This window comes from Myzus persicae, unplaced genomic scaffold (assembly GCF_001856785.1).
Source record: "Myzus persicae strain clone G006 unplaced genomic scaffold, MPER_G0061.0, whole genome shotgun sequence".
In the NCBI taxonomy this organism is placed as follows: domain Eukaryota; kingdom Metazoa; phylum Arthropoda; class Insecta; order Hemiptera; family Aphididae; genus Myzus; species Myzus persicae.
In genome coordinates this window covers 744,353-767,224 of record NW_019104155.1, presented here as the reverse complement: position 1 = coordinate 767,224, position 22,872 = coordinate 744,353, and the positions used below count along the sequence as shown (strand labels likewise).

General features: G+C 30.6%; 1 protein-coding gene across 1 annotated transcript in view; it reads left to right on the top strand.

Moving 5' to 3' along the window:
* Positions 1-2,622: 2,622 nt before the first annotated feature.
* The window catches only part of LOC111039345 (Kv channel-interacting protein 1-like), a 110,116-nt gene continuing 89,866 nt past the window's right edge, over positions 2,623-22,872 (top strand). Inside the window, exon 1 of the mRNA XM_022322823.1 lies at positions 2,623-2,851. The gene's annotated coding sequence lies outside the window, so the exon portion shown is untranslated. The remainder of the gene's footprint in view (positions 2,852-22,872) is intronic.

The following is a 22,872-nucleotide window of genomic DNA, read 5'->3' as shown; positions in this document are numbered from 1 at the left end:
TAATATTTATTATTAAACATAACTTATTTTATTACTTCAATCATATTTTATTTTTATTACAATATAATTTGAATATTAATAATCATATTACTACACTTTTTCTCATAACTGACAACGTCGCAGACATTTTTATGTTTAATCGTGTTATATTCAGGTAAAATACAAAAATCTTACGTTGAACGAAAATTAGCAGAATCGGGTAGAGTAAAAAGTATTTTATTGTACGGAGTCGTGTGTCATCCCTCTGAATCGTCTCGAAATCTATTCACTAGTCTCGATCTAGACAATAATACCTATTTAGCCGTGATTTACATTAGGTACCGTAATTATTTGTTATCTTATCTCTCAAGTAATATCAAGTCAGAACAAATTACGGAAACAAAAAGTATTGTAAACAGGCACAATGAGCTAATTTCAACTTTCTCGAACATTTTTGATTTTATAATTAGAAATAAACCACTGGTATCAAAAGTGTACGAAAAAATTTCCTAAAATATGTATTTTGGTACACCTTTTCACCTTCCAAAAGACCATATTTCACCTAAGGTCATTTAGCTAAAATATTTACTACCCTTTAACGATAATACACTGTTATAGCGTATCTCCGAACACTAAATTCATGCAATATTTCAACGATCCAAATTTTCAGAATCCATTTCTAATAACATATTAGATCCACATCGGACGTATTTTTCCTTATATATCATATCACATATTATATGAAATCTCTTATTTTGGGTTGTAACGAATCGAAGAGCCAGTGTTTGCATGACCAGGTAAGATACCTATACATATCTGTGCCATATTAAATTCTCCCACTATCATCAATAAATAAATACATACATAAACCATATGTATAAGTATAAATCTGAAGTAAGTGTCTTATAGTCCCAACATGTGGAAAATGTAATAGGTCCATAAAGCCACTCATGATTAACTAATTCATTTTCGTGTCGTATATTATTATACTTACTGAATATATTTTTATCTCAATAAACCATTTATTTTTACATTGTGTCGTATAGTATGGAGGTATAAGTACTATGAACAAATTTTTATGATATGTTGTACCTACATGCATAAATAAAAAAAACTCCTGAAAAAAAAAGTAAAAACGAGAATAAATATTTCAAGTCCAATCAACAACTTGTATTACAGTGTTCTCACACTGAAAAAAAAATATTCTTTACTTTGTAGTGATCCACTCTTAGAAATGACATCAACCAAATATTATATATACTTGTGACCCTTTGTTGGTTTTGATCGGCTCACTCTGATGAGGAGGAGTCAAACTGGACAGTGGCAATAAAATTAGTGCTGTTCTAAAAGCTAGGATTAAGAAAATACATAATCGTCTCCAATACCAAAATGAGACCACTGCGAAGTTGTCTTTCTAAATCAAATCAACTTTACTCGTCCAATTATGGAGATGCGTTTTTTTCACACGGAAGGTGAAGTATAAGTAGAGCTGTCCTCAAAGGGTTTTCAACTTATATAAACTATATAATAGTTTTGAGCAATATTGAAGTCAAGGGACCTATAATTATATACTTCGTAAACAAAATTTGTTTCAAATATCAATGTATCAGCTTACTAATGGCCAATTATAAAATAAAAGTTAATGAATCACATACGTGATACGTTACTTTATTTTTACTAAATTGTGAAAGTCCATCAGTCTCTGAAGCAATCAAGTCCTAACATCAGCCAATTAAGTCGAATATCTCCGGTTAACATTTGACAAACGACTCACATGGAGCGCAGACATAAATACAAAAACGCGTATCTATATACTAAATTCCATTTCCTAAGTCTTCTGTGGCTCTGTTCATGTCAAAACTGTCTCTATAACTAACAAACTTAACATAATATACAAGTTAATAATCCACCTAGCCTGGTTGTATAGAAGCTACCTTTTGGAAATCGTCCAATACAAAAACATCGCAAGCTTTCCAATGCATATATGTCTACGTCAAAATATAAGCTCCGTCCCCTGGTATGTAACAAATAAAAACCTCCACCTAAACCTAAAACTACCTACACTCAAAGAATCAGCCAAATCTCATAGAATCAAATTTCGTTCGAGTGCAAAAACCTACACAAATTATTTCACCGAACAATAATTTTGATCCGCATTATTATTTCTTCAAAAGGCAACCAGTCACCAGAGACATCCTACAGAATACGATAATTTATACAACACCGTAAATATTATAAAAAAAAGAACCCGGCCGGGTACTGAAATACGCAGGTCGCCTCACCGCGCACCGTTCATTTTATTTTTCGATTCAGCGTGGCGTACCACATCGTCTAATCTTCCGATCATGCACGTCTTTCGTGTGGATTGCAAAATAATTTTCTGATAATAATAATAATAAAAAAAAAAATACTCGGGCTCGTTGTCTCGCACGTTACACACAGTAAGTTGGCAGGAAAATTTCGCACGGGATATGAACATGTCGGGGGCGGCGGCGGCGGACGGGTCTTGAAATTTTTTTAAAAAACTCTCGCGCCTCCGCCGCGCCGCCGTTGCCCGGGCGACCACGCCACACCGGCCGCCGCGGCGGTTGTTCGACGGGCCTGCCGCCGTTGCGTTTCGCCGTCATTGCCGCCGCCGCCGTCGTCACGGATGTCGTCGCAGTCGTCGTCACCGCCGCGTAGTGGGTCTCGCGCCGCGCGTCGGAACTGAACGCCCACCGTCGTGGTGTCCGGTGGTCGTCGCACCGCGTAGTTATTCCGAACTTGTCGCACGTTTCCTCCGCCTTTGACCGTCGTCGAGCATTTGTGTCCTGCCCCCCCCACCTCCCCCTCATCGTTATCGGCCGCCGTGTGTGAAAAAAACCTAGCTCGCGTAAGTACGCTTTTATTATAATAAATGATAATATTTACACTGTACCCATTTATATGACGTACGAAGAATATCGTCAACTTAGACCACAATAATATATAATAATTGGTCTAATCTAATGTTAGGTCCGATACTACGTGCAGTGGTAGTTGCTTGATTGCGTGTGGGGCATTTTGAGTATACGTGTGTGGGGGCAGAGTCGACTGCAGTATGTTTATATCATAGAATCTGTCAAGAGGGGTAAAGAATATCGGACATTTATATCCCACGATGCTCATTATTTTTGAATGATTTTAATTAATCATTGATTATTTACATTAACTTCCTAATTATTTTTGTACAAAAAAAATACACATAATGATTTTATAACAATATGTATCAATGCATCATGTTTATCATACTATGTACGTATCAGAGCTCACTCTATAACCTCAAACAGAAAAATCGAGGTTCTAAAATCGTCATCACCATGTGTTTACCTATGAAAGTTAACATGATAATAGGTCCCGATTCATCTTTACATACAAATGATACATTTTATAAGATCCGGAGGTGTTATAAACCCACATCTCCCCACGTAATTACCAACTGGCTACTTGTGTCTCAAACTCACCGGACGCAACTCGATCACATTAAATAATAACATTACTATCTCGCCAGAGGTAAATTGGGTATGGTATTTATTTTATGATTTCCAATAGCATTGTAATAATGAAAAGTTAAGGCGGGCTAATTTAAGCACTCGAAGGATTGTTTTTTTTTTTATAAAATATAGTATCATAAATCTAAATAAAAACTTAAAAGTAAAATGGAACGAAACCAATTTAAAATTGTTAATAAAACGTAATCAAGTTAATAATAATTACAATTATTGAGTGTAACTCACTATTATAATTTAGCCGGTATTTATAATTTAATATTAATGAGAAATTGTTCGCTAATAATATCAATTCATTGAATGCTATTAATTAATACAATGGAACTAAATTGTATTTTTGGATTTCATTATTAATGAATAAAATGTTTTCCTTTTGGTCATACATAGAGTACCTACCTAATTTCGTATATGATTTTATTAGGACATTTTGAAATATTTATTAGAACGTAAAATTATAGTGTTTATATGAACTTATAGCTATACTAATTAATATTTCTTCGGGCTGATGGTCAACAGTGCATATATCTGTAACGAAAGTAATGTAACAACTCAATTTTTGTTTAGGGTCTCAATAGTAATCTGGGTATTTTTGAAAATGAATAGGTAATTTGTGTCCAAGTCAAAGAGACAAATCTTATCTGCCAAAGTACATTGGAATTTTCTGTCAATATTTTTGGGATGCATTCCCCAAGCTTAAACATAAAAAAAAATTGTAAGTTACCTACAAGGACATGGCAGTAGGTCCCCCAATTAGAATCAAGTTATAAACTCGGCCGTATTATTTTTATCGTTAAAATATTATATAAATGAGAAAATGCAACATAATCTGAAAATAATAAATAATGCGTTTAATTCAACTTTCCCTAGCACATATTCCAACATAGTCAAATTGAAATAAATATAAACCTAAACCTATACTAAAATAAACAGTCTAAAAAATATTTATATTCCCAAATCCAAAATAAAAATTAAGAATAGTTAGAAACCCCTATCAAAATTACATTTAATATAATATCTTTTTTTCTTTCATTGAGATTTAAAAATATATTATAAAGATACATTAGTAAATTAATGCGTTAAATGTGCTATAGCTTTCTACTCAAAAAATAAACCTTACACATTTAAATTTATATAATTCTATGTTATTAAAATTAATTTTCATACTTTTTTGTAGTATAAAAATGAAAATGAAAATAATTGTTTGGAGGATACTGAGAATTGTTTTTTCTTGAGTCGTGGTATCCTCTAGATAATGCTTAATAATTCACAAAAATATTATAAATTACTAATTATATATGAGAAGATCCGGGCTTATTTCTGTGGCATTAGGGTAAATGTACATAAGTCGACATATGCTTATAATGACTTTATCGTGTTATCGTATATAGTTTTTTTCCCTTTACATTTTGGTATAAGAACATAAGTCGTGAGACTATTATATTTTTTTTTATTCAAGGTGAGATTACATATCAATGATTTTTACCTGGAAAAATCGGGGTCGAGTTTACAATAGCCCAAATATTATAATGAATAAATAATTCTTTCCCGTGTGTATCGTCAGCTTCATGTTCAAATGTCCATGGCTAGGACTACCACGAACCACCTATTGGGAATAATTTATTTTAAGTTTGGAGTAGCAGTAATTACATCTTATGAAACTCAACATTTTAGAACCTTTATATTTTTTATTTTATCGGTATAACCACCTGGATAGCGAAATATGATTTTTTTTACAAACTCAACTTATATTAATATATTATTTATTTTTATATCACTTATTCAGGCTATTTTTATGATCAAGCAAAACCGAAATAAACGATATCTGCTGCAGTCGCCTCTGCAACCATCGGCCCTACGGTGACGGTCGATGATGACGTATAGTTCACTCGTCACGCGTCACCCTCCTCGTCTCCCTATACCACTCATTCTGTTATCGCTTAACGTGGACAAATGAAGTAATTAAAAAATTCAATTAAAACTTGAACGAAAAACTATTATTGAGAAATAATTTTGTTTTTGGAAATTGTTATTTTTCACACACCACACCTCATCACCGCCACTAACACAAAAAAAAAAATGCATACACATACTCGTATAAAAGAATTTGGTAACGATTTAATCGAACCTGACTTGCTCGCGATTAACCACCAAATGAGAATATACCACGCTGATGACATCATTTTTTTTATAACTAACTTGTCACAAAGTTTTTAATTAAAATACTCCTATATAGATATACGTATATACAGTTTCTGGTAAAATCAAACGGATATTTTAATATATTTTATGTTCATTATTTTATATTCCATAGTAGTTGTATATAGGTAAATTACCATAGTTTACCCTTATTCAAATATAAAAAAAGGTAATTAAATGCAATTTTTATACATTCTATACGGAGTATAATATTAGTTCAGATATTATCAAAATTATTATTCAAAAGAATATTATTTTGTGATAAAATTGTTTATTTATATTATTAATAAATATAACATGCACTCACAATTTAAATAACTTCTTTAAAATATGAATTTTGTTTTAAATAATAACAGAAAATATATTTACGAACAGTAATATTGTAAACAATAATGAATAATTAAAATATTATCACAACAAAGTTTAACTTTGAGTGTGTCGAAATTATGTTAACGAATATAGGCAATTGAATAAAATATGAACATAATATATCTTGTTATTTTATTTTTAAGCTTTTCTTTAGAGACTAATACTATTAACTGTGCCTAAGTGGTAACCCATGAATACAAATTAGGTATTCTATTTATAATCCGTTTTCTTTCAGCCATTTTTACTAAACAGTTTCTGTCTGTGTGATTTAAATTTACCTGAATCTAAGTCTCTAAGACTTTAGATTAAATAATTTACCATTGCAGAAATTTAGATAGGTCATGAAGTATAGGAGTGAATTAAAATAAATAAATGTTTGCAGTTTATATACCTATTAACATTTTCGATTCCACACTTCTTTTTTGACACTCAATTTATTTTTACTGCTATTCGAACTATTTTAAACTACGAGCTGTTGATATTCAATATATATTAATGATGAACTGTAGACACTGTTAACACAGTGTCTAAAAATGTACGTATAGAGAAATAATGTTGTTAAGTGTGAAATGAAAAATGGATTGTTTTTTTGTTTTGTTTGAGCAAACATTATAAAGTCATTTTCTAATTAAGTCTAACTGTTGATTATATAAATATGAAGGAAAATGAAAGAAAAACAGTCAATAAGTACATATCAGTCATCCACTCACCTTTCATGTTCAATTAATATCATATAATCCCTGGTTTGTTGATTCAATTCTATGCAACCTCAAGGATTAAAAAAAACACGAATTGTGTTACAATAAATATGATTCATTTTTTTTCTAATAAATAAATAAATAATTATATTCTAATGTATAATAATTTACAAAACTATATTTCATTTTAATAATGTGCGTAGTGAATCTAATTAGAATACAAATTCAACTGTGTCACATGTTAACATAATGTATCACATTTTGTTATAAAAATATATTTTGATGTGTAGGTATTTTTCTTTATTACTTATGTAATACTATTATCTAATCATTTAAAATTTTGGCCTGGTTTCATGAATTCGTGGGGGTAACAGAATCTATTATAATATATGCTATTATATCAAACTTTATATAATAAATATCATATTAAAAATTAGATTAACCATTTATAATAATATACCTAAACTTTTATTTTATCCTTAAACTATGTACATCCATTTATTATTACTGCTTTTAAGTAAAATATTAAAATATAATTTATTCTTTAAGTTTCAAACAGATAATATGTAATATATTTATTAACTATTTTTGTGAATATTATGTATTTATATTAATGAAAATTCAACATTCTGAACATTGAAAAATTATAGGAGCACACTTTATTATTATAATGATATTATATACAATTACTAATTTCCATTAAATAATATTATTTTTCATTTGTATAGTGTTTGATTATACCAAATCCACTAATGGAATAAGTGTTAAAATTAATATTAATATTATAATATTCAACAGTGAATGCCTTTCAGTTCGTAGCACACACTTGATCACAACAATAGGTACATATAGAATTTATAGTATTTTACGTTCATGCATTTTTGACATACATCAAAAGAAAGTTTTGGTTTAAAATTTAAATTATTATAAACATACATGATAAACATAAAGCTTAAACGAAAATTAAATACGTTTAGGTAGATAAATAAAATGAAGCCAGGTAGAGACTGTGAAAATATACATTATCAAGTTGCTTTGCTCACATAACGCAAGCCAGCATTGTGTTATTACTTTTTTAAACAGTTATAAACTTATAAAATATAATCCACAATGTTGAAAAAGCCAAAAGTATGGTCTATGAATATGGGTATTGTAATTGTTAAATCAGAATATTCTTTTAACTATTGTAGAATCTGTGTTTGATTTTTAATTTATAGATTAGTTGCAGGAAAACAATTTTGGATTGATTTAACTGATTTAAATGCACACATAGTTGTTAAGTACACCCTGCCCAAAGTCAATAACAATTACTTACCTACGTTCATTTCATGTTTATTAGCATTTTTTTTTTCGTTGAAAATGATAACATTTGATAATTTTGGATTCATTTTCAATGTATAATTTAGTTTAGACATTTGTATTAATGTAAGGTAAGATAATGTGTATCATTGTGCAATTCAACTAAAATCTTTGGTATCTATAATGTTGGCAAAACATGTGTCGTAGTAATCCACTCGAATGGTATGGAATGAATTATTTGAATGGAAATTTCCACAGATCTTCAGATGTTTTAATACATAATAAATCAAACCATATTTTGATTTTACCATACTGCAAGACCTAGGTAATTCTTGTTTACAAATAAACGTATACACGTTATCGTAGAAATAGTAGGTACGATTATAATATGACGTATGGGGCTAACACGTTGGTAATACACACGAAAACGCGTGATTTGCGGAAACGACGAAATCGTGTCAACTATCATGACACTTACGTAGGTGGTAGGTAGTACATATTATTATTATTATACTTTTTTATTGTGCCCATATACTATTATTATTATAAGTCTCGTATAAAAACAATAATCGTTAACAGAGTTTACTTATGAGAGATATCGGAACGCGGGTGTATAAATGCCACCGAGTGTCTCTCGATAGGGTTCGTGTTTTTTCCAGAAAAAATATTCTCTCTCTCTATTTCTTCCCCACTCTTTCCCTCTCTCTCCCTCTCTCTCTCACTCTCTCTCTCTCTCTCTCTCTCTCACACACACACACACACACACACACACACACACACACACACACACACACACACACACACACATACCTTCTCTCCGTGCCACTCTTTTCTAACGTATCTCTTTTTTTTTCGAGTGCTCTGCCGTCGTCAGCATCCGAACCACCGTTCGCGTCGGCGTAATTTTTAATCGAATTCCAAGCTCTTTCTGCAGCTCACGCTTTATATAATAGCGGTGTATTCTGTGGCAGGGAACGTTACCAAAAGTATGCGGTTTTCGTACACCTCGAAATCATCATTAGAATATTGTCTTATTTCTGCGGTGTGCTATGTTTTATAATATCAGCATGGATTTGCCATATAGATTCACCAAAGATGCACATCAACATTTCACCACTCAAAACTGAAAATTGTCTAGTCTTTCTAAATCAAGATTTCAACGAGAATAGTTGTTTCTGAGTTATGAAAATGCATTTACTATAGACAAAAGTCCTTACAAATGATTTTACAAAAATATAAAAATAAATGTTACATTAATTCTAGTACTTACTATATAATCTGATACTTGTATAATTTTTAAAACGATAAAATGTTTATAAATTAATAGAAATTACTATAATTTTCAAATCATCTCAATACCTCTTATGTATTTACAAAAATTTTACCATGGATTATTATCCATTAATTTGATTTTATTTTGTTCCTACAATTATTACAAATTATAAAATTATGAAAGATTAATATTAGTAACTATTTTATTTTTCTAACAATTATAGCCTTCACATATTCCAAAGCTATTATCATAGGACTTTTTAATCAAAATAAAAAAGTATCCGAAATTAACTAACTCAAAACTATCAATTTAAATTTAGATATATCAACATTTAAAAAAGAAAACTTGAAAAAGATTTCAAAGAAATTAAAATTAGTGTGAATATACATTTACTTTTAAAGAAAAAATTGGGATGACTGGGTGAGCATACTTCGTGAATTCTTTTGTTGAATAGTGCAAAGTTAACTAGGTTGTATGATTTTCATGCACGTATATTGTTGGTTGGATTTCTCTGGCCACCGTCGTCATCGACCACTACAAACGAATTTTTTTTTCACCTATTCAATAAATCATAATAGAGTAGTGTCATATTATAAATTGTAGTACAAAACAAACGAACAAAAATCGTCTCTAAACATTTTATTATTATCATCCCTGCAAAACCACTAGTATAGAGGACAGGAGGACAGTAGTTGTGCATAAATATTAGGATATTCGTTGTTTTGGAAGAGATGCTCTATAGGCTCTCCATTTATTGTACACATGACGATGCGCGTGCGCCACACCACGCTAAATAATTAATAACTTCGCAAAAGTTTCGTACAAACTTTCATTCAACATTATTTTCTATATTTTCAGGAACCTTGGGTATACCGCGTTGGTACAACTGTTATCTCAAAACAACTAACTTGGTGTTTATACGCTGGTCATAGTTTAGTTACCTAACCATAAGTATAAAATGATTATTATAACCAATAACAATATCGTTTTTAACAACTACAGTATACTGCTGAATTCATAGATTAAACTATAGGTATGAGTAACGTCGTGTACGCACTACTACTGACATAATGATTTGATTAAAACGGACCAACTGCAATCATTGACCATAATTAATAATTTTCCTTCGTGTCGAAATTTCAAAATTTTTATCGAAAGCGGATAAGTTTTTAATTCAAGGTAGTGTTCAAGAAAAAAAAATATGCATCGCGCGGGATTAAAAATCACGGAACAATTACCAAACAATTTGATGCAATTGGTAAATGTATGTTGAATATTTGTTGAAATTGTATAGTAAGAAAATCGATATGAAAGCATTTTTTTTTTTGGCTCTTATATAAATTTTTTTTGTCAAAATATCATCGTAGTATATTTTAATGTAATGTATTGTTATTATTTGACACCGCAGAGTCGTCTGTATATTATTTTTACGGCGTGTGAAAAACAGCGTTATCGCGGTACCTCGGCGCACATTAATATATTACTCGTGTGAGGTCGAAACACGTATATGCGAACTGTGTTATCATTCCAATAAAAAAAATTTAACTTTAACGTCGTATTATATAGTTATTTATTTAGTCGACGAGCGAACGTACCATACATTAGCACTATATATTTTGGAATTTTAGTGCTCTACGACGGGTCTGCAGTGTATATATAGCTGGCAAAGCGTTCGTAAATAACCATATATATATTGACATTTTATTGCAGACCCATCTCAACATAGTGTTATTAAAAAATATATTAGGTACAAACTTTATTATAATATTCAAGATTCCTGGGAGTGATGCGAGGAATGTATAATACTGTGGTACAATTATTGTACAACGATGATTCTAATAATTTACCTACCAGTATTTTTATCGCGATACCATTCATACAAATTGCAATTTTTTACAGTTATTTTATGTAATAAATATTTTCGTTTTAGTTGCTCACTCCGAAAGCGAAACTCTTTGGATTTTAATGCTGATCCTATTGATGGGTTGTATGAAATATTGCTATCATTAGCCCTTTAAAAATAACAAGTACCTACATACATTCAAGTAAACGAAAATTAATATATTTAAGTAGGTAAACAATTAAGTATGAATTGTAATTATCTACTACAGCACAATATAATATAATCATTTCAAGCATATAATATTAAAAAACATTATTCTGACTATTAGTTTAATAATTTTAACTAGTGTAAAAACTACTTATACCTTCAACACACTTTCCTTAAACCCGATGTACTCAAAATGTATTACTCAAAATTTGTTAATTGTTGTTCGCATAAATAAATATACACACACAATTGTCTGTATAGCGGTGAGCATGATGGGAAATAGTTATACAAAGGTAGACTTATGATGACTCCTGTAGTAGGCACTAGACGTAACAGTAATAAAAAAAATATCATTAACTTAAATAATATAGTCGATAAAGCGATATACTTATTTGATGCGTATTACGCTCACACACACAATAAGTGAACAATATAATAATATATGAAAATAGCACGTTGGTCTTCCAAGATCGATGCACGTGCAGAATTTATAAGTGCACGTGTTTGTCTGTATATGCACGTCCAAACTTGATATCTTGTGTTACGGCGCATAATTCGTAGCCGCATTTAAGTGTGTGCTCCGGTTCCGTGGGCGTCGGTTATATATATATTATTACTCAGAGAATTTCGGGACCGCATTAAGACGTCTTCATAACTCCTGCAATGACCCAATTTGTATTGTTTGAAACTCTTTCTCACCCTGCACAATATGTCCGCGTATGTTAACCGCGGTGGCGTGTCCTTAACGTATTCTTTTCATGTCAACGCGAACGTTATCACATTATCTATGATAATACAAAATATTATATTGTATAGTACACGATACTGCATATACTAACTGTACACAGGGCTCGAAAAGAATACGAGTTCGCGTTTATATTTTGCGTATACGACACGTGAACATCACACACTCGTACATCAAAAAGAATGTGCACGTGAACGAAATTCCTATTTTTAAAATGTAGGTATTTTTAATATCATTATCATGGGTATTGTATTGACGTTTTATTTATAAATTATATTTAAATTATATAACACTGAATATTTGTTTGAAATGTTTTTTACACGTTTCAAAATACGTGTCAGGTAGGTACATAGGGCTATTCGTCTCATTTAGCATTTATTTTTTGCATGTTAAGACTTATCTAGGTGTATCATTTATATGGGAAATCTATTGTATTTTTGTAGTTCACAATTTTATTTTAGTTAAGGCTTAAACATCTTTGATCATTTGGCTGGAGGATATTTAGTAGGTTATGAACTGTGAGACAGTGTACGGTCGGTTTGAACACGTGCTTATGTGGCGAGGAATTTTCACTGAAGCCCAAATGACCTATGGTCATCCATCCGGGAATTAGTGACACTGGTTGATGCTTGACCTCAGAACACGTTTGTGACTGAGGTCAAACACCGCTCCACATTAGACCACTTTCGATATAATTTTTATAAGTAGGTTTATGTAATATTTGATTTGTAAATTATGTGAAACATCTATGCATATATCACATTCTAGTCTATTTTAGGTCGTACAAAAATGATTATTTGTAAACGTGTTAATTATTGCACACTTTTCTATCTCAAAATTTAATCGTGAATATGGTTTTCAATGTATATAGGTATTCATATTATAATATGTATGTTACTCGTTATATTTGAAGTTGTATCGTTTCGATTGTAGCTATTCAAAACTCACATTGTTAGAGTTTGAAACACTTGAGTGAGGCAAAATGCGTGTGCAGAGGAAATTGGAAAACTTAACAAACGTTATACCTACATTCCAATAATATATTATGCGAAGTAAAACTGTTACTTTGGTTAAAAGAATATATTATTATTATTTCAGCCCTTAGGTTTGGTTGGATTTGGAATATTTTACTGTCAAATATATGAGTCTATTACCAGGAATGTAATATGTAACAGTTAATGCGCATTAGATCGATTAATTCGAAACAGTTAGGCGCACATAAACGCTTTTGATAATGCTCATTAATTATTTAATACGATTGATGAATTCAAATTAACTATAATGCGAATTAATGGTCACATATAAACGTGGTAGGTACCTACTATCTACACATAATTTTATTTTTGCCTAATAGATGTTACCTTTATTATTTTATATAGTTATATTAAATTTAACAAGTATGCACCAATAGTGAAAAGAAGGTATTTGCATTTCTTGTGTATTTACTACTGTTTAGTAAGTGTTTAATACCAACCCGCACGTGGCTATCATGGTGTGTTCCATGTATTTACACGTATGATTTCAAAATGTATTATACTGACAGAGCTTTTGGGAAATTTAGATCCTACTTAAAACAAAAAAAAATCATATTTATGTAATTGAACAAAAAGGCAATATTATTATGTACTTACCATGCAATTAAAATCTTTTACATTATATTATATATCAACAAAAAAATTAAATAAAAATAACAATACATTTAAAAAAAAAACAAATTATACCCATATATACTCGATATTACGATATTTTTTATTCTAGTTTTTAAAATATAATATAATATTATTTGTATTGTTGTCTTTAGGTAAAAATACCATTATTCTTCGGAAATACAATTTCCTTCCTATGTGATCAGTTAATACGTGTATTGATATTCATTTCTATTTTTACATTATGTAATGAAAATAATATATTGTATAATATAAACCATAGCTTTACAGGCTTCTACGGCGCACTGCTTGCGTCAACCTCCGCTCACTCGTTTTGCTCTATCGAACACACGCTTTTCAAAGTTCTTTGCAAAATTGTGCACTCGTCGTTCTATATTATAGTCATGTAATGTTCACAACATACATATATGTATTTATTAAATGTAAATAATTATAGGTACCTAGTAATATTCTGTTGAAAACGTGTAATGCAATTTTTTTAATTAAATTTAAACACTAAACGATTGAATTTCTCAGTAATTATCGTGGAAATTTCTTTCCATTCATATGAATTGCAGTAAACAATTTTTTATGTATTATGTATGATATTCAATTTATAAATATGATCTGACGTAAAAAAGATTTTACCTGATATTAGCATAAGCGTGAAAAATATTTTAAAAAACAAGAGAGACGGAATAAAAAAAACTCTGTGGCAAATAAAGGGAGCTTAGAATTTCGCAATAACCCAATTGTATAATCTTCGGCCAATCCGATTTGTTGGCACAGTGGAGCAAAAAATTAAAACAAATATTAAGAAAAAAATATCTGAAACCGGAGGTCTATATTTAAATGGTGAGCATGAGGGAAAATGGTGATATCCGGAATGTTGTGGATTTTACCGATAAAAGGACACTCGTAGATTGGTTTAAAAGAGACCCGAAGTCGATACGAGTATTTTAAAGGGCACTTGGTTGTCATGAAAATTCGCTCTAGATTTTTTTTTGTAACCACAGTACGATTTGCAGATATTTGTTGAAAGTCATCCATATATTTTATTTGAATATATTCAATGGTTTATGTAAAGGCTCCGTTACAATTAATGACTCATCCGTATATCAATAGATTAATATACAACCAATACAAATTAGTTTTAATTCACTACATTATACATAATATTATATTTAATTATTACACTTAAATTGTGGAATTTCTGTAACACACAAACTCATTATTGTTCCATTTAAATATATTTACTAAACTTGATTGGTGTAATACAAAAACAAAAACTAATGGTTAAAATAAAATTTTAATTTTGAAAAGGGCTTGTTGTAATTTTAGTGTTGTATCGTAATTGTTTTCATTTAAAATATATTATAATAATAAATAATAATACATGCACAATGCACATAATATTATCATAATATATTGATAAGCTGTTTTACGTTGATATTGATTATAAGTTTTGCGTTATAAATCGATAGCGTCTAATGGATGTGTGAGAGTTTATTTTTCTCTATTTGTAAACAATGTCGTTCAATACATTTGTGTACATAATAAAATAAACTATACAATATCTAACTAAATTGTTAAATATAATTTTAAATGAAAATTGAAGGTAAAAATGAAAGTAGTATTCAAATATCACGATTTATATGATCGTTTCATTATTTGTATTTAGTAATATTCGCTTTATAATGTTATTGTTATACAATGTATATATAATTTAATACGTATTTTTTATTATGAGGAACGATTAATATGCATAACCGTATTATTATTCACAGCGAAATGAATATAAAATAATATTACATAAATAAAGTTTGTTCGATAAATATCAAGCTGGATTGATTGTGGCGCCGAAAAAAATAATCCAAAAAAACACAGTCATATAGCATTTATTTGTTTAAAGTCAAATAAAAGCTTCCAGTTTTGTTTATTCTAAAATTTAACACTGCAGATTGATCATGTTATTACGCCTAACGAGTGTAAACAACAAAAACACAAAGATTACGGTAGATTGTCGACTTGCATACTATTTGGACGTATAATATATAATCTAATGTTTTTAAAACCACACTGCGGAATTCAAATATCAAACAAACCCTGTGTATGCGCGTTATTAAGGAAATTAAAAGTACAATATAATACAATTATCGTATTCTTATAACTGATCCGTAAATCGAGTATAAAATTAAGAGGACGCTACCCACGCGTTTGTTGTCTCCGTCTTACCAACTTACGACGCATAGCAAATGTTCGTTCACTAGTTTGAATGGTGTGCAGTTAGATTTGATATTAAAGTGAATTTAAGTATTATAAAACTTTTAGGTAAGAACATTTTATCTATGCTTAAGCGTAGGCGGATTTTCTATATTTTCATTTTCAAGCAAGATACGAGTACTGTGTGAAATGATGCAAATCAAAAAAGCTCATATCTCACCGGAAAATTAAAATATCTAAATTAAAAATCCACAGACGCTTGAGCATGGATAATTTTTTCTACTAAAACTTTGATAACAGGTCGATTCACTGTGACATCAAAAACTAACAGCACACGATTGAAACTAGTGAACTAAAAATATCTTCTACGTCGTATGCTTGTAAGACGGAGACAACAAATGCACGGGCAGCGTTCTCTTAATATGTTACGTCGTTCGGAGCCACCGCATCACCAACGCCAAAATGTTTTAGAATACGTGGTAAGTTGTGGTCCTACCCCTTGGTTATTAAATACTTTTAAAATTGAAACAAACGCATTCTACGTAAACACGTTTTCGGGTTGATATCGTATCATTTAATATAATACATATGTGATGACATTTAAATCGTTTAAACGTTTTTTATCCGTTACTTAAATATTATTGCGACGCTCGTATGCGTAGTATTTTATTGTATTTTATGCAATAAAATTAATTGAAAACTGGGATTTTAGGCGTTTGCCATATTTGATTATATTATAAACTGTCGCAAAAACGTCTGCGCGTAATTGAATTTTAATCTAATCGCGGACACCGAGTATATTAAAACGTTGTGGCCATTATTTACACGGCGGTTTGTAATAACTCAGGACATAATAATACTACGAGGATTTATATACACGTCCAATAATCTACATGTATATGCACATGTGTGTGAGTGTGTGTGTGTGTGTGTGTTTGGCGCGTATTATTCATTTCGTTTTTTGTCAAAATATTATTCTGCAGCGTTATGGTACTATACTCGTTGAGCAAAAATATTATGTCGTAGTATGTCTATATAGCACGCTTTTCTGAAATCGCGGTTGAGCGTAACTTTCATACAATGCGCCTTGTGATGTGCATATCTGTTTAAGTTTCATCGATAAATATCAGTCGTGACAAAAGCAACCGTACAACGCTTACACACGGTCGGACAAAAGAAAATTCATGTAAACATTAAACACCTTATTATATTCACAAGGTGGGGGACCACAGACTTTGGCTCCTCGTTTCGCTCGTTCTGCAGTGTTGTACAATAATAATAATAATAATATCGTTGAATTTCGTCGTTTCACTACACCTACCAATGTCGCGCGATTTGATGTTTTTTTTCTTGCACACATCAGACTTCACCGTATACGTCCGTGAGATTAAACCAAAAATTTGCCAATTTGAACATATCATGACACGTCCACCAAGACTAAGTACTTGATAATATTATACTTTTAGAGACGGATTTCTTTCGATATTGCCAGTTGCCACGTTTTAATTAGCAACAGGAGATACGAAATATACCATATTATATTCGTCTATCGTCTGCTTTTTGCATTATTCCTTCACCACTTCTGTAATAATGGGTCCGACTCGGTTCCGTTTCTCGATTCCGGGTGTTCTAATGTCTTTGACCAGAGTTATGTCATGCCGTACACGTCTATTATAACCGCGCACAGATCGATATTACATTTTAAGATGTACGGCATACACAAAATGCGTATAACGTTTGTGACCGTCGTTTTCGAGGACGTATGACAATCTCGTTTCGATAATCACGCATTGAATTAAACAAAAGCGTGTGGTGTACTATTGAGTTTGTCTGTGTTTTCCGTAAAACATTGAGCATCATTTCATGTTAGTATAACCGGAATAGAAAATATCTGCGTAATAAAATCTGAAAAACTGCGTGACTCATCAAAATAGAAGTTTTTACGAACGGTATTGATATATTCTCGTTCTGTGATGTTGGAATATGTTTCAAACTAAATGAGATATCGTAATAATGTGTTTTTCTCACAACTCAATCTACAAAATGAGAGGTTTCTCAAAACGTATAGTATACGGAAACACCATGTCATACAGTGTGTACAGATTAAACGGTAGATTCAAAAGGACACCACGTTCGCGGTACAATAATACTCAAAAGTCCAAAAAACCCGGTATCACCATATTCCGTCCGGGGCTTAAAACGTCCAAGAAAAACATGTCTCGTGCGTGGCGGCCGCGCCCGTTGCCTAGGTTTCACGAGCGACGCAACCGAGAATGAAATATTATTTTGTTTTTAATTTCGGGCCTTCCTCCAGTATCTTTGGATTATACGAAGATTTGTGATAATGCAACATGTCGTGTGCGCCACAACGGCAGATAGTAAAAAGCAACAAAAACGTGTGGTGTAACGGAATAATATACAATAATAATAATAATAATAATAATGTTATATTATTATTTTTATGAAAGGGTTCTCTACAATATGTTATTGTATTGTGTGTGTGGGTCTACTGTCTAGTGTCTACAAATGTATATCATAATAAATAATAATATTTATTATTTCCCAGGCGTATAATATCATGAATTATTATCGTTTAAAAAAAAATTTGTATGTGGTGTGTGATGTAGTACCTAATGTCAAAAACAATAATAATAATAATAATAATAATAATAATAATAATAATAATACAATACCAACAATATCTTTAATATTATTATTAGTATTAAATATGCTTTCATGGCGCTGACACGGCGCGTTGTATAGTCAAAACAGGTACACGGGCGCGCAGAAAACGGAAAATGTCAATTTATTGAACGAAACCGAATATCATAATAATTATTTCGAGTTGACGTGATGTACGTATTGTATTATAAGCACGAACGCAAATATATACATAGTATTAATATACTGTTTTTCCACTCGGCGCAATTAGGTGGATTCGTGTCATGTTTTCCTAGTAGACTGTAATATACAATGTGATAATGAAATACGATCGAATCGTATTAACCTACCAACCGATGACGACGACGACTATGACAAAGACAACGATCATAATTGTGATAATTGGTTTGAGTTTTCCTAATCGAATAGCGTAGTAATACGACGATTTGAGCGGTGTAAATGCGCTGCCTTGCAACCTCCATAATTTCCAACGACAATCGCTGTGTTTTTAGACTTCGGGTCGTATGAAAATAATATAATTTGCGGTCGTTAAAATTGTACTCATAGTGACGTAACACCGACCATCGCACTCTGCAGATGATTCGTTGGGCCACGTATACGTAAATCACAGGACTATGCCGCCGGACGTTAATGTTCGATAAATCGATACGAGACCATTGCATAATACTATGCCTCCCGAAAACCGCGGTTGTCGTCGGTTATCGTATGGTAAGCGACATAACCCTCAGCAGCGAAGTATATCATCATAATATTACTATATATTGAGCGATTATTAGTGAATATTCGTCGTCAATTATTTACAGTTGCATAATATCCACGGAATATGCCTATCATTATTTCAGCTCAACCCATTGCACTATTACAGGTTTGATAGTAATATAATATGTGTTACTGTTGCGGTGTACACGTATAATAGTTTAGTTTACAGGATGGTTCTCCAAACATACGCAGCTCTATTGCATTTTTTTACGGTATCTATTCAAATTTTTATATTTATTGGATAATTTATAATAATATATCCAAAGAGCATAACATTATTTTAAATCGGGATGTATTATTAATGTTTTTTTTGTTTCTCTTTTTTTGAATTTAAACGCAACTGTGTTAGGTCTCAATGAAAACATTATTACTTAAAATTTCCAAATACCTGAATTTAAAAGAAATAAATGTATATTATAATTAAAGAACAGAATGCGGATGAACATGTTTTGGGAAATCAGCCAGTACGTTATTATATTTTGTTGTTGTTGCATGCGTGGTGCTAATTAAAATTCGGCCCACGAAACATAATAATGTCGCTTTTTATTGTGGAGCCAGTGGATCTAATTTATGATACTAAAAAGCAGATCACACGTGGTACGATTATTAACTGTATAATATATTGTACATCAACGTGTTTGAGATTACACAATGTGACATTTCCGATTCAATACTTTAACGAAAATCTCGTGCTCGTTCTTATCGGTTTAGTTTCGTCGCAGTTTATTATGCAAATAAGACGGAGATGACCCGTTTTTTTTTAGTCCAATAAAATAAATGGTAATTAAAAATACATAATTGTTCAGATGTACGGTGAATTTTAGACGATTTTATTTACTATCAAAAATTATGTGTAGCCCGGTATATACACCTAAGTCTATGCAGATAATTTTATATCTAACTCTGTCACTCCTGCTGCCTTAAAATATTGTACCTGCCGATCAATTGAGATTTCTCATTGTATTTCGAATTACATTTTTTCGTTGCATTATTATGATAAAATAAACTTCATATTATGTATAATCCACGCATGTTTATCTGTAATAGTAAAAAGAGTGGGTATATTAATTTGTACAGACGTTTGTTGATATAATAGACAGTTGGTATTAAGTATTTACACTGCAGTCAATAAAACACCTGCATACTCCGTTTATCATATCCCACCTTGTCATACTCAATCAATTATATACTCCTTGATGTAATACTGTTATATTAATCGATTGCGTGACTTGTATGTACTTATAGTGAACTTCCATAGTAGGTACTGCGCCCATTCTGTTTCCGTTTTATTTACCGATTGTTCAATTTCAATTTGATTTCTGATATTATGATATTCATGCTCAACACAATATATGTTTACGGAAAATTTCCGGTTTTTTTTTGCCCTCAATAAGCTTTTTTGGATTCCAAGTAAAGCGAATAATGTATTGGTGTTAGAAATTACAATACTAGGTTTTTCATTATTACTCGTATATTTCTCTTTTGAACACATTTTATCACTCAAAGGCATTCACAAATATAGTTTTATCCAAAAATAAAACTCAAAAATCGAAGAGAAAATAATAAGAAATAAAAATAATTACTTCTTTGAAGTTTCATCCGACATTCAGACTCTAGTTACTTTTTTAATGTAATTTCTCAAACCATTTTGAGTATTTATTTATTCTATCAAAATAAATTATTCACAGAAATGATCGGTAAAAAACCCTGCAAACATACCTTACAAAAAAAATAAAATATAGGTAGTCTATAATACGCAGCATCCGAATTGATTCCGATAAATTTTCATTTTAATACTATATATATATTTATATTTAAATTAATTATTTCAACTATAGTTGAAAAATTATTGAAAAGATTTTCCTCCTCGACTTACATAAACTTATGAAAGTGTCTAGCACTTGACTTTAGAATATCACATTGACATTGGTATGGTTAACACTTTTGTGTTGCTAGAAAATATATTTATTTTTCAATTAGTCTAGTATAAGCAATACCAAATAAACGTATGTCGTATTTGTCGATACTACACATAACTAAATAGGTCTATAATAATAGATTAATCCAATATATAATAATTCAATAAAAATAAAAATAAATAATAAAAATAATGTTCAACACATGATTTACAACACACAGTTTTTACGAATTGTTAGCTCAAATTTTGACAGTAATTCAATTTCTTCATTTATTTTGTTCACTTTTCCTTTTCAACTGTTTTTTTTGACCTTAATTGTGATTCTTTGTTTTAGATATGTTTCACGTTAAATATTTTTTTTAATTTATAAAAAAAGTATCTGAGTGGTAGGAATATAATTCTGAATTAAGTTTTTTCCAAGCAGTTAGCTACAACAACAATATCAAGTACCTAGATGAATATGTTGGTCACAATTTTGGTGGAAAATTACAGGTCTTAATAATATTACATTTTTTTTGTATGTGAAAAATCAAGAATATATTTTAATCGAGAACTATATAGTACAGACTATTTTTAGCTGGGAATCAATTCCTTAGTTCTCTCCGGCAATTCAGAAAAATTTACTAATTATGCATATAAAGCGAAATTTACTAAGCTACAGTAAGTTATCAATGTACCTATTTTATATAATTTATAAAGCATATTTGTATAAATGCGAACGAATCTAGTAAAATTTCTTTCATTCTATCACTGCATAATTAGTAGAAAGGAAAATACAACAAAGTCAGTCGTTTTCTACCCGACCTTGATCTTGTGGATCTCAAAATATCGGTTTCATTTATATTTGAAAATCAGGGTACGGAAGTGCTTATAAAGGTACTAAACTATTGCATACTATTTACACATTACCTCGGTTAAAAATTGAGAATTTGTTTGCAATACAAACATGCTGTTGCATTGAATCATCCGCTTAAAGAATAATCGTTTAGTTGTTTAATATAAATTGTGCATTCATTAGTCGATAGTACTATACTATGGCCTATAGCCCGAAAAATGAAACGGTGTTGACTATTTTACTTTTCAACAGCTGACGTATTAATGACAGTGTTATGTTTCACGACTTTTTCCGAAAGCGTATGACATAATAGAATATGTCACCGTTGATCAATGGCTTTTTTTTAGAAAAAATGTTCTCTCACACTTTACCTAAATTAACGCGATGCACTTTAAACTATTGCACACATGGAATTGTTCATCCCACGAGGAATGAATGACAATAAATGTATAGTCAAGTTATTAGTTATTAACGATATTACAGTGCAAGTAATTATTTTATTGTATCAATAAATAAAAAATAATACAAGGACAACAGTATGTATATTTTATAATTTTATCTGAAGCTATCCACCCTTTAACTTATAGAATGAAATGATAAAATCAATATTAAATTTTAAACGTCAAACACGCGTGTTTTCCTTTTCCATACACTCGATGTAACATTTTAAATC